This window comes from Salvelinus sp. IW2-2015, unplaced genomic scaffold (genome assembly GCF_002910315.2).
Source record: "Salvelinus sp. IW2-2015 unplaced genomic scaffold, ASM291031v2 Un_scaffold1262, whole genome shotgun sequence".
Lineage (NCBI taxonomy): Eukaryota > Metazoa > Chordata > Actinopteri > Salmoniformes > Salmonidae > Salvelinus > Salvelinus sp. IW2-2015.
Genome location: NW_019942805.1, coordinates 218,991 through 240,808, shown reverse-complemented (window position 1 = coordinate 240,808; position 21,818 = coordinate 218,991). Strand labels below are relative to the sequence as shown.

The 21,818-nt window shown below is 41.3% G+C and overlaps 1 long non-coding RNA gene across 2 annotated transcripts; it reads left to right on the top strand.

Annotated features, from left to right (window-relative positions):
- Nucleotides 1-2,945: 2,945 nt before the first annotated feature.
- On the top strand, nt 2,946-21,709 carry LOC112070220 (uncharacterized). Of its 2 annotated transcripts, XR_011475539.1 has the most exons (4): nt 2,946-3,072; nt 3,302-3,415; nt 20,213-20,253; nt 21,152-21,709. It is a non-coding gene; the product is annotated as an uncharacterized lncRNA (long non-coding RNA). The 2 variants fall into 2 exon arrangements; XR_002893860.2 differs by lacking the exons at nt 20,213-20,253; nt 21,152-21,709 and adding an exon at nt 13,543-13,939.
- The last annotated feature ends 109 nt before the right edge of the window (nt 21,710-21,818 follow it).

The following is a 21,818-nucleotide window of genomic DNA, read 5'->3' as shown; positions in this document are numbered from 1 at the left end:
CTGTGATGAAATTCGAACGCGCAATCTTTGGGTTGCTAGCGTTCACGTTATATGACTACCCAACCACCCTCAAAGAAGGTTACTTCATTTTTGCATTAAGGAACCTGCTTTGTTATGTAACCATACCAAATGTAACATATCATACTAATTTACAGTATTTTGGGTTGGTGCAACAGGTGTAAACTCACAAAGTCGGACATTGCTACGACCAACCTAATATTTAAGACCAACCTTTTTTATGTCCAACTGGTGCAACCGACCCCTGATCACCTGCACACACAGTTTACATTCATWGCAGCCACATACAGCATCATCACTCTGCTCGTTGTATATACTCACATCTACGATTCCCCGTCTCACCTTTTGACTTTGCTTATGGGCTTCATTGCACAACACAATAGCTGTCTCTGGCCAAGCGAATAAACCTCTCCAAGACAAACCTTCATCCTCTCCAAGCCAAACCTGTAGCTAACTGCTACACAGCCTACATCACTGTCACCATGTTAACTAACGTCTTAGTCAACATAGCTACTAGAACTAACACGTTAGTAAACCCAAAATCCAATCCATGTGTTCAACCACTCAGTACAGTGTACAGCAAGCAGTCTAACATTTACACCGGCGAGCCCCGTGGCAATACATTTATTAAACCGAAAGCTTACCTTGACTTGGAAGATTTGCAGTCTTGGATAGCCTTAGCCAGCTAGCTAACATAAATAGCTTTCCTCTCTGTTTGTCTCAGGTTGTTGAGTAGGCTAAAATAGCTGCATTAGCTGGCTAAGTAATTAAAAAGTAAACTAAGAAGAAGAAAAAACATACAATGAACTATAGCTATCACTCTCTCGCTCTCTCATTCTCTGCTGCTTCTCCTTCATTTTTGAAGAAATTAATTTGTTCAAAAGTGTCCAACTTTTGTCTTTCTCTCTCTTTACGTCAACTACTCACCACACTTTATGCACTGCAGTGCTAGCTAGCTGTAGCTTATGTTTTAGATTAATTCTCTGGTCCTTTGATTGGATGGACAARATGTCAGTTCATGATGCAAGAGCTCTGATAGCTTGGAGGATGTCCTCTGGAAGTCGTCATATTCACTGTTTAAGTCTATGGAAGCGGGTGAGAACCATGAGCCTCCTAGGTTTTGTATTGAAGTCAATGTACCCTGAGGAGGACAGAAAATAACTGTCCTCCGGCTACACTATGGTGCTACCCTAGAGGGTTCTGTTGAGGCTACTGTAGACCCTCATTGGAAAACAGTGTTTTAATCACCTATTTGGTGACGTGAATATATTTCATATAGTTTTATCTAAAAAGGAAAGCTTTTTTATGTTTCACTAATACTTTTTTCTGAAATTCACTGAGTAGGATGGTCCTCCCCTTCCTCTGAGGAGGAGCCTCCACTGCTGAATGTTATTTTGAATACATGTCTGACAACTGTTTCATTTTGTTGAATGATTTAAACTTTTTTCCATCTAGAAATTGAAACATCAATTTTCTTCTGCAGTTTATGGTTAGAAAATGTTTTGGAAAATGTAATATGACTTGTTTAAATCCTTTTTAACGGATGCTTTACAGCTCTTTCTTTGGCTCTTTTCATTACTCTCTTGTTCCCTCTGTCTTTCTTTGGCAGATCCCCCTTCCCCATAATTCCTGGCCTACTTTATAATATGTCTCTGTCTGCATTCCAAATGTCACCCTGTTCCCTTTATAGTGCGCTACTTTTGACCAGGGCCCATAGGGCTCCCATAGGGCTCTGGTCAAAAGTAGCACTATAAAGGCAATAGTGTGTCATTTGGAACACACTATGCACTCTCGCTGCTGCCCTGGTGAGAGACACACACACAAACAAACACACATAAACACGTTATTTAGTGCCCATGAAGTCCTACAGCTATGTTTTTCCCCCTTTGTAAATGTAACATGGTAAATGCAGTCAGTGCTGACAGGGGATTCTAGGAATAGGAGACATTCCCTGAATGTGTGTTGGTGCATGCGTGTGTGTCTGTGTGTGTCTATGTGTGTGTGTGTGTGTGTGTGTGTGTGTGTGTGTGTGTGTGTGTGTGTGTGTGTGTGTGTGTGTGTGTGTGTGTGTTGTGTGTGTGTTTGTTGTTTGGTGTGTGTGTGTGTGTGTGTGTGTGTGTGTGTTTGTCTGTTTGCTGTGTGTGTGTGTGTGTGCGCGTGCATGCGTGCGTGTGTGCGTGTGTGTGTGTGTCTCTGTGTGTGTGTGTCTGTGTCTGTTTATGTGTGTGGTGTCTGGTGTGTGTGTAATAGATATATGGATGGCATGCTCTAGTGTGTAACAGTGTATGTTAATAGTGTATGTTTGTGAAGGTGGGTTGTCATGGTTTAGAGCTCAAGAAGAGTCAGACAGAGCCTGACATAAAGGTCAGGTCATGAATGCACAAACACATACACGCAAACAAACAAACACACACACACACACACACACGCACGCGCACGCAACACACACACACACACACACACACACACACACACACACACACACACACACACACACACACACACACACACACACACACACACACACACACACACACACACACACACACACACACACACATACACACACACACACACACACACATGCACACTACGCAGCACACAATCACACAGCACAGCAGAGAGAGACAAAGAGAAAGACAGAAATAGTGATTGAAATGTTGGGGGTGAAATATACTACAGAGGAATGGGGATGAGGGGTAGTGAGATAGGCAGAGAGGCAGAGAAAGAAAAAGAGGATGAAAGAAAGAAAGACAGAGAGGAAGAGAAGGAGAGAGAGAAGTATTGGTGTTTTTTAAATAGCCTACGTGGAACACCAAATCCTCTCAGCAGCACAAATCAGCTGACGCGCTGCCACTTGCCAAGGAGGGGGGCAGGGCTTATAACTCTCTCTACTGACACATGCTCAACATGCAGATAGAGAGACAGAGAGAGAGAGAAGAGGGAGAGAGAAAGAGAGGGTGGAGGGATTGAGAAAAATAAGAGGAAGAGGCGGTAAAAATAGTGAGAGAAAGACAGAGGGAGAGAAAGAAAGAGAAGCAGAGAAAAGAGGGGGTGAGAGAGAGGGAGAAGGAGGGAGGGAAGGAGTGATTGTTTAGCCTGATCCGCTGTGTGTTTGCTGTTGTAGTAATCAGGCCATTCACTGCTATTTACGCTGTTTTTATTTGACAGTAATAACAGCTTTAAATCATGGCAAGACTGCTGCTTTAATGTGTCCTCTACCCTCTCCCTCTTTGCCCTCTCTTTGCCCTCTCCTTCTCCTTCTCTCTCCCTCTCTACTAAGACAGGGCATGACTGACTGGATGGAGGGAAGGTTTCAGGAGGAAAACAGGGGGAGACAAACTGTATGGGGAGGAGGATAGGAGAAGAGGAGGAGAGGAGAAGAGAAGAAGAAAGAGTGAGTATACATATAAAATAGAGCATACATATAAAATAGAGGATGAGAAGAGGGCCTTGGCTTTATCTTATTGGTCTCCCTTTCTCTCGCTCTCTATCTCTCTCTCTCTGCTGAAGTCCAGTTGGTTTTCTGCTTTCCCAGAGTAATGCACAGTTTACGAGGTTGGCAGAGAATCATGTTTTATAACTGTCTCTGCTCTGTCTAACCCCTATGCTTCTCTCTCTCTGTCTCTCTCTGTCTCTCTCTGTCTCTCTTAGTCGTTCGCTGTCAGTCTCTGCCTCCGTCTCTTTTCTCTCTCTCTCTCTCTCTCTCTCTTCTCTCTCTCTCTCTCTCTCTCTCTCTCTCTCCTCTTCTCTATCCTCTTATCTCTATCTCTATCTCTATTCTATCTCGCTCTCAATTTCAATTCAAAGTATTATTGAGATGCGGAACATAGTTTTACTTGCCAAAGCAAGTGAAAGATAAAAAACAAAAGTGAAATAAACAATCACAATGAATAGCAAATATTACACTCACAAAACTTTCAGAAGAATAAAGACATTTCAAAGGTCACATTATGGCTATACAGTGTTATAATGATGTGCTACTAGTTAAAGTACAAAAGAAGTAAATAAAAAGGGAAGTAAATAAATATGGGTTGTATCTAAAATTGTGTCTGTTCTTCACTGATTGCCCTTTTCTTGTGGCAACAGGTCACAAATATTGCTGCTGTGATGACACAATTTGCTGCTGTGGTACTTCACCCAATAGACATGGGAGTTTATCAAAATTWAATTTATTTTTCAAATTATTTCTGGGTCTGTGTAATCTGAGGGAAATATGTGTCTCTAATATGGTCATACATTTGGCAGGAGGTTAGGAAGTGCAGCCCAGTATCTACCTCATTTTGTGGGCAGTGTGCACATAGTCTGTCTTCTCTTGAGAGCCAGGTCTGCCTATGGCAACCTTTCTTAATAGCAAGGCTATGCTCACTGATTTTGTACAAAGTCAAAGCTTTCCTTAATTTTGGGTCATGCACAGTGGTCAGGTGTTCTGCCACAGTGTACTCTCTGTTTTGGGCCAAATAGTGTTCCAGTTTGCTCTGTTTTTTGGTAAATTCTTTCCAATGTGTCAAGTAATTATCTTTTTGTTTTCTCATGATTTGGTTGGGTCTAATTGTGTTGCTCTCCTGGGGCTCTGTGGGGTCTGTTTGTGAACAGAGCCCCAGGACCAGTATGGTTATGGGACTCTTCTCTAAGTTAATCTCTCTGTAGTTGATGGCTTTGCTATGGAAGGTTTGGGAATCACTTTCTTTTAGGTGGTTGTAGAATTTAATGTCTCTTTTCTGGATATTGATAATTAGCAGGTAGCGGCCTATTTCTGCTTTGCATGCATTATTTGGTGTTTTACTGTTGTACACAGAGGATARTTTTTGCTGAATTCTGCATGCAGAGTCTCAATTTGGTGTTTGTCCCATTTTCTGAATTCTTGGGACCCCAGACCTCACAACCATAAAGGGTAATGGGTTCAATAACTGATTCAAGTATTTTTAGCCAAATCCTGATTGGGATGTCTAACTTTATGTTCATTTTGATTGGGTAGAAGGCACTTCTTGCCTTGTCTCTCAGACTGTTCACAACTATGTGGAAGTTACCTGTGGTGCTGATGTTTAGCCCGAGGTAGGTATAGTTTTTGTGTCCTCTAGTGCAACGGTGTCTCGATGGAATTTGTATTTGTGGTCCTGGCAACTGGACCTTTTTTGGAACAACATTATTTTTGTCTTACAGAGATTTATTGTCAGGGCCCTTTATTCCAAATATTGGGGAAGATGTCAGAGCTGAGAATTATGTTAAAGTGTTTATGTATAGCCAATTGGAATTTGTGGTCTGTATATTTTATAATTTAATTTAGGATACCATCAACACCACAGGCCTTTTTTGGTTGGAGGGTTTTGTATTTGGTCCTGTAGTTCATTCAATGTAATTGGAGAATCCAGAGGGTTCTGGTGGTCTTTAATAGTTGATTCTAAGATTTGTAATCGATCATGTATATGTTTTTGCTGTTTGTTCTRTGTTATAGAGCCAAAAAGATTGGAGAAGTGGTTTATCCATACATCTCCATTTTGGATAGATATGTCTTCATGTTTTTCACAGAAGTGGTTAGATTCTATGGATTCTTCAATTACATTGAGCTGATTTCTGACATGCTGTTAATAATTTTTCCGTAGTGTATTTCTGTGTTGTTTTAGTGATTCACCATAGTGAAGACGTAGACTCAGGTTTTCTCAATTTCTTTCTTAGGTTTTGTATTCTTCATCAAACCATTTGTCATTGTTAATTTTCTTAGGTTGTATGTTTGAAAATTTTTATTTGATAGGGAAGCTGAAACGTTAAATATACTGTTTAGGCTTTCTACTGACAAGTTTACACCACTATTACAGTGAAATGTTTTGTTGAGGAAGTTGTCTAAAAGGGATTTAACTTGTTGTTGCCCAATTGTTTTTGGTAGGTTTCTACACTACTTTCTTTCCATCTATAACATTTCTTAATATTATTCAGTTCCTTTGGCTTTGATGCCTCATGCTTGAGTGTTGCTCTGTTCAAGTAGACTGTGATTTTGCTGTGATCTGATAGGGGTGTCAGTGGGCTGACTGTGAACGCTCTGAGAGACTCTGGGTTGAGGTCAGTGATAAAGTAATCTACAGTACTACGAACAGCCAAGGGTGAGCTATAGGTTGTTACCTACCATAACGTGAAAGTCTTCTCCTCGAAAGGGCCTATGATGTGAGCTATGTACAGGAGCGCAGCGGTAGGCCCAGAGGCTGCAGAAGTTTTTTGTTGGTTGTTTTTGGTCATAGGTTTGTGTCAAGGGGGGCATATTATGAGGAAATTGTCACTCTTTCTCTAGTGTATGGTTGTTTGTGTGTGGTGTCCCCTCTTCTGTTGGGTTGGGTCTCCGATGAGTGTTCAGGTCTTGTCCCAGAGGCTATTATGTGATCTCGTCTTGTCTCACTATGGTACAGTACTATGGTGGCCTGTCAATGGTATAATTTCTCTATCCTAGGATGGAGAAGCTGTCACGTTATATATGTATGGGGATTCTACTTTGAGGAGTAAGTCTCTTCTTTTAGCATCTTCTCTCTTCTCTCTCTCATCTCTCTCTTCTTGTCGTCTCTCTCATCTCTCGGCTCTCCTCTCTCGTCTCTCTCTCTCTCTCCTCTCTCGTCTCTCTCTCCTCTCTCCTCTCTCTCTCTCTCTCCTACTCTCCTCTCTCTCCTCCTCTCTCTCCTCCTATCCCTGCCTCCTTTTTCCCCTCTCCTCATTCTCTCTTTCTCTATCTTTTTGTAGGAGATTTGTTATGGTTACTTAGGATTGTGTGAATAGTCAGTATGTGTATCTGGACTTGTGTAGAGATGGTATTGTGCAGTGATGCCATGTAAGAATTGTGTAGAAATGGTATATGTATCAATGGGATGTGAGGGTGGAGAGCCAGAGACACATTGGAAGTAGGTTTTGGCAGAGGCCCACGAAATACAGGATTCTTCAGGTTTTTCTGTGATGCCCTGATAATCCCCTCCTTTAACACGTCTCCTCCTCCTCTCCTCACGCAACCTCCATATCTCGGTTTCTGTCTTCAACCCCCCTCATCACCCCGTCCCTCATACCTCCTTCCCCTCCCTCTTCTCACTTCCCCCTCTCTTCCTCCCCTCCCCCTCATCTCCTCCCTCTCCCCCTTCCTCTCCTCTTCCCTCTCTCCCTCTCCTCCGCCTCCTCCTTCCATCATCCACTCTCTCCATTTCTCTCCCCCCTTCCCTTCCCTCCCCTCCCTTCCCCTTCCCTTTCCTAACCACATTCCTCCCCTCTCTCCCCCTCCTCCCTTCCTCCCCTCCCACCTCTCCCCTCCCTTCCTCCCATCTTCCTCCTTCCTCTCCCGGTGCATTCTGATGAAGGTGACTGCTGAGGAGCCACTCTCTACTTCCGGCCCTTCTCCCCCTCCTCCCCTCCTCCCTCTTCTCCCCTTTCCCCCTCCTCCACTCCTCCCTTTTCTCACCCCCCTTCTCCGCTTCTCCCCCTTCTCTTCCCTTCCCTTCTCACCCTCTCCCTCCCTCTCCCTCATCCCTATTTGCCCCCTTCCTTCCCCGAATGAGATGGATGTTTCCTTGCAGCCCGCAGTAAATCTCCATTCGTCCTTCGGCTCGTCTTACACTGGTTCATCCCCTGACTACTTATCCCCCTGTGTGCCAACCTCCCCCACCTCAACCCCCTCTCTCCCTCACCCTCTCCTCCCCTTTCTCTGCCTCACCCCTCCCCTTTCCTCTTACCCAAATGCTTTGGTGAGTGTTGACTTCTTCTTATCTGATCTGTGCATTAGAAGAGCTTTCATTCTATTTGTGCTGAACTGTGCTGATCTGAACTGTGCTGAACTGTACTGAACTATCATGCACTCCAAAGGCCAGGACCAGAACCTAGATCCTGAACCCTACCTATCCCACAGCAGGTAATGTTATAAAAATCCTATAGAGTTGTTTGTTGGGCGTTTGCATTGTGTCTGATAAGAGAGGAAAGGTATATTTAGGACACAGATTGACAATGATCTCCACATACCTCCTTATTAACCGTTTACAATATTGATCTATATTGGTTTATAACCCGGCGTTACAGTATTATTCTACAGTATATTGGTTTATTAACCATGTTTAACAGTATTTGATCTATATTGGTTTATTAACGACATTACAGTATTTATCTACAGTATATTGGTTTATTAACCATGTTTACAGTATTGATCTATATCGGTTTATTAACGACACTATCTGCTGTGACTCAGGCCAGATGGCTGGTGTGTCTGTGTCTGTATCTGTGTGCATGCACACACGTGCAAGACTGGAGCATTCAGAAGTTGAGCAGAGGCAGCCTAAACCATTGTTTTCTTGTGGACACTTACACTGTGCACACTGTAAAAAAAAATCCTGCAATTGTCACGGTAAATCTTTATACTATAATATACTTTATAAACTGAATACAGTAGATTACCTTAAATTAAATTGCATTGTGCGAAAAAAATCTAAATCTAAAAATATTGAACCTCTCCCTATCATAGTCTCTTGTTCCCACTTGCTTCAAGTTGCACACAATTGTTCCTGTACCCAAGCAAGCTAAAGTAACTGAACTAAATGACTATCGCCCCGTAGCACTCACCTCTGTCATCATGAAGTGCTTTGAGAGGCCAGTCAAGGACAATATCAACTCCACCTTGCCTGACACCCAAGACCAGGGATGGGAAACTTTGATGTGGGTGGGAGCCACAATGGCTCGCTGGTTTGAGTACCCACAAACATACCAATGATTTATATATACACTAGAGGACTGATAGGGGGTGCTGTGTTGAAGTCACTAGGCCTCCATCTAGGCACTCCCCCACCATTGTAAAAAATATTGTAAAGAATATTTTGAAAGCTATAGAAATGCATTTATTAATGTCTACATTGGTTTTAACCACATTTATTCTATTACACAGACCTTAATGCATACTTTTAAATTATATTATGTGAGCTAAACATACATATAAGTATATGAAAATATATAAAAACATTTTCCTAAATTAAGCAGAATAGTTTGAGATTCTTAATGTTACTGTACCCACTACAGCAACAAAAATACTTAAATAGATTTTTCTTCTTGAAACATTTAATGTAAATAGTGTAGAATTCCATTCATCCCTATGGAGGACTGCTCCTACTGGGGAGTACCAATATGGCCGACCGGTGGCTTCAAAGGCTCACAATATCCAATACATAGCATCAGCAATCCAGGGTAAATATATACAGTAAATTCGGAAAGTAGTCAGACACCTTCACTTTTTCCAAATTTTGTTACGTTACAGCCTTATTCTAAAATGGTCATCAATCTACACACAATACCCCATAATGACAAAGCGAAAACAGGTTTTTAGAAATGTTTGCAAGTGTATTAAAAATAAAAACAGAAATACCTTATTCACATAAGTATTCAGACCCTTTGCTATGACACTAGAAATTGAGCTCAGGTGCATCCTGATTCTATTCATCATCCTTGAGATGTTTATACAACTTGATTGGAGTCTACTGTGGTAAATTCAATTGATTGGAAATTATTTGGAAAGGTACACGACTGTCTATATAAGGTCCCGCAGTTGACAGTGCATGTCAGAGCAAAAACCAAGCAATGAGGTCGAAGGAATTGTTCGTAGAGCTCCGAGACAGGATTGTGTCGAGGCACAGATCTGGGGAAGGGTAAAAAAACATTTATGCAGCATTGAAGGTCGCCAAGAACACAGTGGCCTCCATCATTCTTAAGTGGAAGAAGTTTGTAACCACCAAGACTCTTCCAAGAGCTGGACACTCGGTAAAACTGAGCAATCGGGGGAGAAGGGTCTTGGTCAGTGGGGTGACCAAGAACCCGATGTTCACTCTGACAGAGCTCCAGAGTTCCTCTGTGGAGATGGGAGAACCTTCCGGAAGGACAACCATCTCTGCAGCACTCCACCAATCAGGCCATTTTTGGCAGAGTGGCAGTGGTGTAAAGCGCTTAAGTAAAACTATTGTTAAGTAGTGATTTTGCGTAGCTGGGGCCTCATTTATAAAAATGTTCTTAGATTTAAACTTGAACTTAGTCGTAAGATAATTTTTGACGGTGTGCTTACGTTGGATTCATAAAAGATACTGAGCATAAAAAACCTTGCTTACGCAGGTTCTAAGAAGCCCATTTGTAACTTACGCACCTGTGATCAATAACTCTCAAATTAACTTAAAATTGACGGCACCTGAATGTGCCTTACAATCAGTGATTTCCCCTTATAGAATGCTAGCACAAATTAGGGTTTAGTCAGGAATAGCCATGGACCAAAGGAGAAAAGCTAACTTTTTGGAAGACGAGATCACGGCGATGGTAGAGGAGATTGAAGACATGTATTATTCGGTGGACTAAATAGTGGGTTGACAAACAAAGCTAAATAGGTATCTTGGGAATGTGTCGCCGCTGCAGTGAACGAGGTGGGGCAGCAAGGCAGAACTGTGGCTGATGAAAATAAGAAATGCTCTGACCTTAAACTGCAATGGAAAAAAAGAATATCCATACATAACCAGCAGGAAAATCACTTACGTCAAGTCTAGACTCTGCGTAGAGATAAGATCATTTCCACGTCACAGTAAGGTTTTAGAAATAACTACTTATACGTGGATTTCTGCGTAAGTCATACTTAAGATCAAAATTGATCGTAAGTCTGTTTTATAAATGAGGCCCCTGTACTTTACTTGACTATTTATATTTTTGACAACTTTTACTTTTATTCCACTACATTCCTAAAGAAGATAATGTACTTTCTACTCCATACATTTTCCCTGACACCCAAAACTACTCGTTACATTTGGAATGTTTAGCAGGAAAGGAAAATTGTCTAATTGTCACGTCGTGTATGTAGGTGGCAGGGAAGTCAAGCGCAGGAGAATCAAACTTGGTATAAATGGAGTATTTTAATAACTTAACACACAAGCTCCAAAACCGAAGTCCATAATAAAATAAATGTGGGTACAAGAACCCGTCACACCAATCCATAAAACATGAACATAACAAATAACAATCTCTGACAAGGACATGAGGGGAAACAGAGGGTTAAATACACAACATATAATGAATGGGATTGGAACCAGGTGTGTAAGAAGACCAGACAAAACCAATGGAAAATGAAACATAGATCAATGATGGCTAGAAGACCGGTGACGTCGATCGCCGAGCACCGCCCGAACAAGGAGAGGCATCGACTTCGGCAGAAGTCGTGACACTAATTCACGGACTTAAAGAGAAAAACCTTGGTCATCCCTACTGCATCTGATCTGGCGGACTAAACACAAATGCTTTGTTTGTAAATTATGTCTGTGTTGGGAGTGTGCCCCTGGATATCCATAAATATATTTTTAAAAATAAAGTTGTGCCCTCTGGTATGCTTAATATAAGAAATGTGAAATGATTTAAACTTTTACTTTAGATACTTAAGTATATTTAAAACCAAATATTTGTATACTTTTACTCTAGTATTATATTACTTGGTGACTTTCACTTTTACTTGAGTCATTTTCTATTATTAACAGCATCATAACGTGTGGATGTTGTTCAGCGGCAGGGACTTGGAGACTTGTCAGGGTCGAGGGAAAGATTAATGGAACAAAGTACATAGAGATCCTTGATGAAAACCTGCTCCAGAGCGCTCAGGCACTCAACTGGGGCAAAGGTTCACCTTCAAACAGGACAGCAACCCTAAGCACACAGCCAAACATTGCAGGAGTGGCTTTGGGACAAGTCTCTGAATATCCTTGAGTGTGCCAGCCAGAGCCCGGACTTGAACCCGATCCTACATCTCTGGAGAGACCTGAAAATATCTGTGCAGTGACGCTCCCCATCAAACCTGACAGACCTTGAGAGGATCTGCAGAAAAGAATGGGAGAAACTCCCAAATACAGGTGTGCCAACCTTGTAGCGTCATACCCAAGAAGACTCAAGGCTGTAATCGCTGCCAAAGGTGCTTCAACAAAGCACTGAGTAAAGGGTCTGAATAGTTATGTAAATGTGATATTAGAGTTTTTTTTGCTTTGTCATTATGGGTAATTGTGTGTAGATTGATGAGGGAAAAAACAATGTTTGTGATAGGGGGAAGTATTTTCACGTTCGGATGAAAAGGATGCCCAGAGTAAACTTCCTGCTACTCAGGCCTGGAAGCTAATATATGCACATTATTAGTGGATTTGGATAGAAAACACTCTGAAGTTTCTAAAACTGTTTGAATGATGTCTGTGAGTATAACAGAACTCATATGGCAGGTGAAAACCTGAGAAACATCCAACCAGGAAGTGGGAAATCTGAGGTTTGTAGTTGTTCAAGTCAATGCCTTTCGAATATACAGTGTAACTGGTGTCTTATTGCACTTCCTAAGGCTTACACTAGATGTCAACAGTCTTTAGAACCTTGTTTCAGGCTTCTACTATGAAGGGGCAACGAATAAGAGCTGTTTGACTAAGGGGTCTGGCAGAATGCCTTGAGCTAAGTCACGCGTGCGGCCGTGAGAGCGAGCTGCGTTCCCTTTCATTTCTAAAGACAAAGGAATTGTCCGGTTGAAACATTATTGAAGATTTATGATAAAAACATCCTAAAGATTGATTCTATACATCGTTTGACATGTTTCTACGAACTGTAATATAACTTTTTTGACTTTTCGTCTGGACTTTCGTCTGGACTTGCCCGCGCCTTGTGAATTTCGATTGGTGAACTAAACTAGCTAACAAAAAGGGAGGTATTTGGACATAAAGATTAACTTTATCGAACAAAACAAACATTTATTGTGGAACTGGGATTACTGGGAGTGCATTCTGATGAAGATCATCAAAGGTAAGTTAATATTTATAAAGCTATTTCTGACTTTTACTGACTCCACAACATGGCGGGTATCTGTATGGCTTGTTTTTGTGGCTTAGCGCTGTACTCAGATTATTGCATGGTGTGCTTTTTCCGTACAGCTTTTTTGAAATCTGACGCAGCGGTTGCATTAAGGAGAAGTATATCTTTAATTCTATGCATAACGCTTGTATCTTTTATCAAAGTTTATGATGAGTATTTTTGTAAATTGATGTGGCTCTCTGCAAAGTTGCCAGATGTTTTCGAGGCACAACATTACTGAACATAACGCGCCAATGTAAACTGAGGTTTTGGATATAAATATGAGTTTTATCGAACAAAACATACATGTATTGTGTAACATGAAGTGCTATGAGTGCCATCTGATGAAGATCATCAAAGGTTAGTGATTAATTTTATCTCTATTTCTGTTTTTTGTGACTCCTCTCTTTGGCTGGAAAATGGCTGTATGTTTTTCTGTGACTAGGCGCTGACCTAACATAATCGTATGGTGTGCTTTCGCTGTAAAGCCTTTTTGAAATCGAAGACGGTGGCTAGATTAACAAGAAGTTAAGCTTTAATTTGATTTATTGCACTTCAATATTTTTGAATTTTGCGCTCTGCCATTTCAACGGATGTTGTCGAGGGGTTCCACTAGCGGAACTGTACATCTGTCACGTCCTGATCTGTTTCACCTGTCCTTGTGCTTGTCTCCACCCTCTCCAGGTGTCGCCCGTCTTCCCCACTTTTCCTCTTGGTATTTATACCTGTGTTTCTGTCTGTCTGTGCCAGTTCGTCTTGTTTGTCAAACTTACCAGCGTTTACCCTCTCAGCTCCTGTCTTTTCCCAGTCTCTCTTTTTCTTATCCTCCTGGTTTTTGACCCTTCCCTGTCCTGACCTGGTGCCTGCCTGCCTGACCACTCTGCCTGTCCCTGACCCTGAGCCTGTCTGCCATCCTGTACATTTGCCCCACCTCTGGATTACTGAACTATGCCTGTCCCTGACCCTGAGCCTGCCTGCCGTCCTGTACCTTTGCAACTACTCTGGATTATCGACCCCTGCCTGCCTTGACCTGTCGTTTGCCTACCCATGTTGTTACAATAAACATTGTTACTTCACACAGTCTGCACTTGGGTCTTACCTTGATACCTGATAACATCATTGATCCATACCCACACATGCAGTCAGAGTCGGCTCTAGCCTTTTGGGGCCCAAAGTAAAGCGGAGAGAAAAAATATGTTTTGGAGTTAATTTACTGAAACGTAAAAAAAATTCCATGTAATTGTATAACTAATTTAATGCAATTATAGTCATTTTGACATGGGGTGGAGAGAAAAAGTATCAATTTTAACAGGTAATTTCCTGCAATTCTACACATGAACTCAGGGCCCTGGGTCTGAACTACTCCCTGTCCTATACTTCCTGGTCCTAGATGCCAGGTGGTGAGGGTAGGCAACAACACCTTCGCCATACTTATCCTCAACACGGGGGCCCCACAGGGTGTGTGCTCAGCCCCTTCTTGTACTTCCTCTTCACCCATGACTACGTGGCTATGTGCAACTCCAACAGCATGGCTCTCCAGAGTGTGGTGCAATCAGTCCAACGCATTACCCATGGCACACTGCCTGCCCTCCAGAAAATGTATAGCACTCGGTGTCAAGGAAGGTCAAGAAGATCATTAAGGACCTCAGCCATGTGAGCCATGATCTGTTCACTCTGCTACCATCTAGCAGACAGTTTTATTTTTTATTTTTTAAATGTAACCTTTATTTTGACTGGGAGTCATGCTGTGACCAAGGTCCCTTTCCCAGATAAACGCTGCATTCACATCAATAACCATCGCAAACACATCAATATACACTATACACATCAATAATACCCATCATTATACACTATAAACATCAATATACACTATACTGTTTGTGACCTCATGAAAGACAGCCACATTACCCTAACTCTGTTTATACAGGTTCCTCACTTATGAGGCTTGCATCTAATTCTTGTATAAAATGAATGAGTGATTTGTGAATTATTTTTTCACTATTTGTGAAAGTATGTAATGTGATGTTAAACCTTTAGCTTAGCTCATCACTAAGCTAAGGACCCTGTGACTAAACACCTCCCTCTGCAACTGGATCCTGGACTTCCTGACGGGCCGCCCCCAGGTGGTAAGCGTAGGCAACAACACATCTGCCATGCTGATCCTCAACCTGGAGGATCGGCGTGGCAGATTTTGCTGACGACACAACAGTTGTAGGCATGATCACCGACAATAATGAGACAGCCTATAGGCAGGAGGTCAGAGAACTGGCAGTGTGGTGAGCAAGACAAAGCAGCTGATCGTGGACTACAGGAAAAGGAGGGCCGAACACGCCCCTATTCACATTGACAGGGCTGTAGTGGAGTGGGTCGAGAGCTTCAAGTTCCTTGGTGTCCACATCACCAACAAACTATCATGGTTCAAACACACCAAGACAGTTGTGAAGGGGGCACGACAACGCCTATTCCTCCTCGTGAGACTGAAAAGATTTTGCCTGGGTCACCAGATCCTCATAAAGTTCTACAGCTGCGCCATCGAGCATCCTGACCAGCATTACAACTGCTCGGCATCCGACCATAAGGCGTTATAGAGGGTAGTGCGTATGGCCCAATACGTTCCTGGGGCCAAGCTTCCTGCCATCCAGGACCTCTATACTAGGCAGAGGAAGGCCCAAAGAATTTTCAAAGACTCCAGTCACCCAAGCCATAGACTGTTGTTTCTGCTTCCACACGGTAAGCGCCAAGTCTAGATCCTAAAGGTTCCTTAACAGCTTCTACCCCCAAGCCATAAGATTGCTGAACAATTAATCAAATGCCTACCCGGACTATTTGTATTGACCATTGCTGCTACTCGCTGTTTGTTATCTAGTCATGGTCACTTTACCCCTACCTACATGTACATATTACCTCAATTACCTCGACTAACCTGTACCACCTTCACATTGATTGGGTACCGGTACCTCCTGTATATAGCCTCGTTATAGATATTTTCTTGTGTTACTTTACTTTTTGTAAATATTTTCTGAACTCTATTTTTCTTAAAACTGCATTGTTGGTTAAGGGCTTGTATGTAAGCATTTCACTGTATGGTCTACACCTGTTGTATTCGGCGCATGTAACAAATACAATTTGATTTGTTTTGATTTTAATCAGCTTTTTGAATTTACCGGAGGCACCAATTCATACAATTTTAGAGAACCTTGGAGATTATTTCACAAGGTGCAAAAAAAATAAAAGCAGATTTACCTAACTCAGTGGAGATGGAAGGGATCTCCCAAAGTTAGCCATCCCTGAGATGGGGTCTGGTATCTCATATGGCTATAAGTTAACGATGAAGTAAGGTACGGCAGAAGTTTAAGCCGGAGGGCTACATAACTAAAAAGAGCTGGGACAGAGAGACAGAGACATGTCAACAGCTGGCTACCTGCCTGGTACTCAGCCATGCACCTGCCTTCAGAAAGTATTCACACCCCTTGACTTTTTCCATATTTTGTTGTGTTACAGCCTGAATTTAAAATAAATTAAATAGAGATTATTTTTGTCACCTGCCTACACGCGATACCACATAACGTCAAAGTGGAATTAAGTTTTAGAAATGTTTACAAATTAATTAAAAAGGAAAAGCTGAAATGTCTTGAGTCAATAAATATTTAACCCCTTTGTTATGGCAAGTTCAGGAGTAAAAATGTACTTAACAAGTCACATATTTAATTGAATGGAGTCACTCTGTGTGCAATAATAGTGTTTAACATAATTTTTTTATGACTACCTCATCTCTGTACCACACACATACAATTATCTGTAAGGTCCCTCAGTCGAGAATTTTTAACACAGATTCAACCACAAAGACGAGGGAGGTTTACCAATGCCTCGCGAAGAAGGGCACCTATTGGTAAAAATAGCAAACATGAATAACCCTTTAAGCAAGGTGAAGTTATTAATTACACTTTGGATGGTGTGTCAATACACCCAGTCACTACAAAGATAGAGGTGTCGTTCCTAACTCAGTTGCCGGAGAGGAAGGAAACCACTCAGGGATCTCACCATGAGGCCAATGGTGACTTTAAAACAGTTACACAATTGAATTGCTGTGAAAACTGATCACCAACACTGTAGTTACTCCACAATACTAACCTAAAGGACAGAGTGAAAAGAAGGAAGCCTGTACAGAATAACAAAGCATGCATCCTGTTTGCAACAAGGCACTAAAGTAATACTGCAAAAAAGATGTGGCAAAGCAATTGACTTTTTTGTCCTGAATACGAAGTGTTATGTTTGGGGTAAATCCAATACATCATATTACGGAGTACCAATCTCCATATTTTTAAGCATAGTGGTGGCTGCTTCATGTTATGGGTATGCTTGTAATCGTTAAGGTCTGGTGAGTTTTTCAGGATAATAAAGAAACGAATGCAGCTAAGCACACGCAAAATCCTATAGGAAAACCTGGTTCAGTTTTCTTTCCCCGAGACACTGGGAGATGAATTCACCTTTAAGCAGGACAATAACCTAAAACACAAGGTCAAATCTACACTAGAGTTGCTTACTAAGAAGACCATGAATGTTCCTGAGTGGCTGAGTCACAGTTTTGACTTAAATCTACTTGAAAATCTATGGCAAGACCTGAAAATAGTTGCCTAGCAATGATCAACAACCAATTTGACAGAGCTTGAAGAATAAAACAAATAAAAAAGGGCAAATGTTGCACAATACAGGTGTGCAAAGCTCTTAGAGACATACCCTGAAATACTTTGTATTCACTGCCAGCTGTCTTCACTGTCAAAGGTGCTTCTACAAAGTATCACCCCCTCACACACACACACACATATATATATATTTGGGAGAGGGTTGTGGGGTGTTGGGGGTGGGGGGAGTTGAGTCACCACCGGTTTATCCTGATGATGTCACCACTTCCTCACTCACTCACACTCTCTTATCATTTTCTGTCATTTTATACCTGCCACTTAGGCTAGAGGTGGGGGAGGAAGGACAGGACAGGGCAGGGTGGGGTGGAACAATAAAACAGTTACAAAGCACACAAACACAAGCACACAAACTCATATACACACACTCACACACACATTGAGTTAACCCTTGTAGCACTGGTTGGTCAGTCTGTGTACAGGGAATGTCTGGTCTCTCTGTGCTGTAAGAACACTTGGGGATTGCATCATTCTATCAGCACACAGACAGAGCCCAGTGCATGGCAAGCTTATGGTGGGAGAAGCACAGATTGATGAACCATAGGCCATTGCTACTGTAAGGATAGGAAATGGATGTTGGTGATTGATTAGTAAGGCCTGGCTAGTGCCTATCAATTGTTATGTGTCACGCAAGATAATTGAGATGGTGGTTGCCTGTCAAGAATAAAGTCACCACTTGTAGAGCTCCTGTATTTTTGCCTCTGTCTTGTCTTAACTTTCATTATAGTTGACGTTCCCATCTCCGAACCTTCTAAATGGCCAGTTACACAACCAATGGAAAAACACAAAGTGTCACTTCCATGCAATCTTACAATGACAAGCATTTAATGTCGGCTATGAAAAGCCAATTGACATTTTCTCTTGAGGTGTTGAACTGCTGCACCCTCTATAACCACGTTTGAATGTCTTGAAGAACAATCTTGCCTGTTGGCCATGTACGCTTATAATCTCCACCCGGCACAGCCAGAAAAGGACTGGCCACCCCTCGGAGGCAGGTTCCTCTCTAGGTTTCTTCCTAGGTTCCTGCCTTTCTAGGGAATTTTTCCTAACCACTGAGCTGCATCTGCGTTGCTTGCTTTTGAGGTTTTAGGGTGTCTGTATAGTACTTTGTGACAACTGCTGATGAAAAAAAGCTTTATAAAATACATTTGACTTAATTGTATCTCTAATAAAGTAATGTACTGGGGGAGACAGGAATGAACCCTGCCAATGCAGACAGACGGTTATAATGCTAACAGAGATTGACGTTACAGTGTCAATTTTTGTTTTTGTTTTTTACAGTATTATACAATAAAACAAAGAGTAAAGTACTGTATTCATTATTCATAGTCAATTGCCGTAAATCGCAATGCACTCTGGGCGATTGTACTGGTAAATGATACTGTAAATTCCGAAGAAACTTTGGTTTAACAGTAAATTACTGTAAAGAAGTGCAGCTCTGTAAAACTCGTAACTTGTTTTTAAGGTAACTGGCAGTCAGTTACCTGTAAGATACTTTAAAAAAAGGTACAGTTACTGTAAATTCCAAATACATTTGTGTTTAAAAGAAAATTACTGTAAATCAAATCAAATGTCTTTATAAAGCCCTTCTTACATCAGCTGATGTCGCAAAGTGCTGTACAGAAACCCAGCCTAAAACCACAAACAGCAAGCAATGCAGGTGTGGAAGCACGGTGGCTCGGAAAAACTCCCTAGAAAGGCCAGAACCTAGGAAGAAACCTAGAGAGGAACCAGGCTATGAGGGGTGGCCAGTGCTCTTCTGGCTGTGCCTGTAAATAAAGCACTTCTTTACAATAATGTACTGCTAAAGCAAAATTACTTTGGAATTTACAGTTACATACTGTACTTTTTAGAATTATTAACCTATAGGCAACAGTAAGGCTTTATTTTGATATAACATCTGTAGATGCTCTACAGACTAATGTATCTATTGGTAACATTTCAACGAACTATCTACTAACTCTAACACTAGCTCTAATCCTAACCTTAACCCTTATCCCTAAACTTAACCCCTTACCCTAACCCTAGCCCTAGCGCTCACCTTAGCAAGCAGGTACTTATCAACAGATTGTTGATAGTATGACCATCTGTACAGCATCTACAGATGGAAAATCCGGACTATCCAAATAAAGTGTGACCCAGGTAACTGGCTACCGGTAAGTTACCGTAAAAACAATTTACAGTTTTTAAAGTGTGTATTTTAAATTGTACTGTAATTCCACCCCACAGAATACAGTACCCTACCGTGTTTTTGGAGGGACAATTTTGGGTGGATTGTATTGTTGTTTCTGGCTCATTCACTTATTTAGACGTGCCTTGAGGCTACATTTCTTGCACCCTTTAGTGAGATTGATTTACCAATTTTACTGATATACTGTATGGTAGTAGTGTCCCAACAATTAAATGTTTATACGGGACATATTGGAGCAGCAGCAAGTCTTAAACATTTAATAGTTGAGTACTTGGGCTCTCGAGTGGTGCAGCGGTCTAAGGCACTGCATCTCAGTGCAAGAGGTGTCACTATAGTACCTCGTTCGAATACAAGCTGTAGGCCATCATTGTAAATAAGAATTTGTTCTTAACTGACTTGCCTAGTTAAATATATATAAATATAATAATAATTGCCATGTCCTTTGATCTGTTTTATCCTGCAGTCACTGCCAGTTTGGAAGCCTTTGTTGAGGCCTCTAAAAATGTAAGTGATTTAAAATACCAAATATTCATATGCTGTAATAATAAAACACATTACCTAGCAGCCAACCTGCTTCCACCAATCCTGTGTAATTACAGTAAAATACACTCCCCACCTCCCCTCAATGCATTTAATTAATTAATGAATTCATCCATTAATTAATTTATTACAATTAGTGCCATTTCTTTTACAGCATAATACAGTACATTTTACAGTAATGTACTGCTCTGATTTTACAGTAACTTGCTTGCAGCCAATTGCCTCCAAGTTAGTGTAAACATGACAGGCAAGCTTGCATGCATGATATCATACATGATTTTTTGGGACACTTAGCTAAATTAGCTATTTTACTGACTGTTCAAGAATGATTCATAGACAGAATAGTGGTGTTTCACTGTGAAGCTAGTATTGTATTAGAGCTGCGTTTTTTTCTAACGAGTAGGCTTGTGTGGTGAATATTTATACAGTTTCAAGTTTCAAGTTTTAATGTCACATTCACAAGTACAGCGAAATGCTTTTCTTGCAGCTCTAAACCCAACAATGCAGCAATACATATCAATGTAGTTCTTAAAATAACATGAGGTAGAACAAAAACACACTAGAAATAAAAAATAATAAATAACAACTATCATACCAGTGCATAATATTAAATGACACCGATGTTCAAAATAACATGGTTTTACATTCACTGATAAATAATACTGAAAGTTGATATGATGCAATCTAAATAGATTAAAAGGTCTAGGCTACTCCATCATAATGGAAGCTAAATGCATTGCATACAAAGCAAATACTGGCATGAGATTAAGGATAACACGTCCAATATGATTGTATAAATGCATATCAAACAATGAAATGAATACAGTATTGTAATATTATTGATGCCTTTCTCTCCTTGCAGGGGATTTGACAGATGAACTGCAGTCCCCAGAGGCCCAAGCCTCAAACCAGAAATGTGGAGACATCAACACCTGTCATTTTGAATACATAAAAAAAATACATATTGGTTTTCCTCTGTGCACGAATCCTTAAAACACAGCCCATTGCACAAAATAAGTAAACCCCAAGTAAGGGATATCTCAAGGAGATTCACCTCCAACATTCATAAACTTGTTCAGTACACGGGGCAAATTTAGTCATGACAACCATAGGTTTTGTTTATACACAGGACAAGAGTTTACAGGTTTGTGTTCCACCCCTTCACTAACACCTAATTCATCTAATTGTGGTCAAAATTGAAGACGTGCACACAGTGCAATCCCCTGGGACAGAAATCACGTCTCTATTTTAGAATGAGCTTCATAAGTTACAATGTCCTGACAAATCTGCATGATAAACAATAACATGGGTGAATCTATTTCTCCTGGATTATATCCTGGGATATGATGATTATCCTGGTGGCTGGGAGGTTAACAACAAGTTCCTTACATCTGTGTGGTGTTGGGGTGGGATGTCCTTGTGTCGGGGTGGGATGTCCTTGTGTCAGGGTGGGATCTCCTTGTGTCAGGGTGGGATGTCCTTGTGTCGGGGTGGGATGTCCTTGTGTCGGGGTGGGATGTCCTTGTGTC